Here is a 1,581-nt window from a genome sequence, read left to right on the forward strand (position 1 = left end):
CCTCATTTGTTCGAAGTGTTGTCAAAATTAGTGCGCTGATGACGGAGTTCTGCCCTTCACGTGGGTCCTCTTTTTTACACTCTGTACCTTGGCCAGTCCATGCATTGATGTTATCGGTCCACATTGTTCGTTGTCCATTCTTAACCGTTTTGCCCCACATCGTGCGTTCAAGTATTTCCTTCAAAATGGTCTGCTTGTGTTTTATTTGACCAAAGTACTTTATTTTTCAATTTTTCATTTTGAAATTGAGCAAGAGAAACATGACACACCTCATTGTTTATCTTGTTTGCTTTTAAGCTGATTCTGGCAATTCTGTGGTAGCACTGATCTCAAACGTAATTTTGTTTTCTTCTTTTTTTATATTGAAGTCCAAGTATCAGCATCATTTAGGTAAAGGCGGAAGACGTAGCATTCCATCAATTTCTTCCTTAAAAATAAAATTTAGCTTTCATTGCGTCTGTACACACATCTCTGCTGCCACCATACTTTTCATTGCTACCACAAAACATTAACAACAGCAGCACAATTAGACGAATGGCTGAGTTTGGTAAAAGATCTAGCTACCAACAACAAACACGGCATTGACGAAGCACTTTAGTAAAATTTGATTGTTTCCAGAACCCAGGTATAACCGGTTTTGAAAAAGTTGAACACTTTGCGGGTCTCGAAAGGCATGGCCAACTTATTTAAACTGCTAGTTGTGAATATGAGGCCTAGCTTTTGATGTTTGTCATATTTTGAAGGTCATCCATATCTAGAAGCATAATGGAAATGTTTTAAGCTGACCTATTGGTTCCATAGCTACTTTTTTGTACAAGTGTTTTTAAGCCACATCGACGCAGTTTAGACCATTTAGGAGACAGGCTTTGACCCTGCCTGTAAGGGCAAACCCAAATTCTTCCCATATGGGATTTGAATTCAGGTCTTCTACGTGCGACAGCGAAGCACCTAGAGTCTAACCACTACCCCACAGACACCAGTGTACCTCATTGCACAACTGGACATGTTTATACTTGGTATTCATTTGCCTCCCCCTACCCTCAATAGACTGCAAAACCACTGCTAAACACGAATTTCAGAGATCATATTGAAAGTGCTTTTCAGTGAAGTACAGGCCTTTCGAATTCAATATAGAGCTGTATAAGGTTAGTTACAGGCCGTACGAAAGGCCACGAGCATGACAGAATTGTTTTTTTTTTTAATTTAGGGGGAGGTATGAACAGTTTTGCTGTACTTAAAATATGAGCATTTTTATTTGCTGGAAATCGGGGGGGGGGTATTTTGTTAATGTGAATCTTTTCGGAGGCAGGCTTCGACCCTGACTCCTCATTAGATGTGTGTGTGTGTGGGTGTGTAAGCGCGCACGTGTGTGTGTGCATGTCTCTGTGTGTGCATGTATGTTTGTGCGATGGAAGAGTGGAGGGTGATATCATAAGCCAATCCTTTTCTTTTTTTTTTCTATTGGGCATTTTCTTTGTTGGGGAGATACATTCACGTTTTTCTGAAGAAGAAACTGATGAGGCCTAGCTTTTCATGTTTTAATGGCATTTTAAAAAACACATTTCATCTCCTCCCCCTCCC

This window comes from Aplysia californica, unplaced genomic scaffold (genome assembly GCF_000002075.1).
Source record: "Aplysia californica isolate F4 #8 unplaced genomic scaffold, AplCal3.0 scaffold00247, whole genome shotgun sequence".
NCBI lineage: Eukaryota > Metazoa > Mollusca > Gastropoda > Aplysiida > Aplysiidae > Aplysia > Aplysia californica.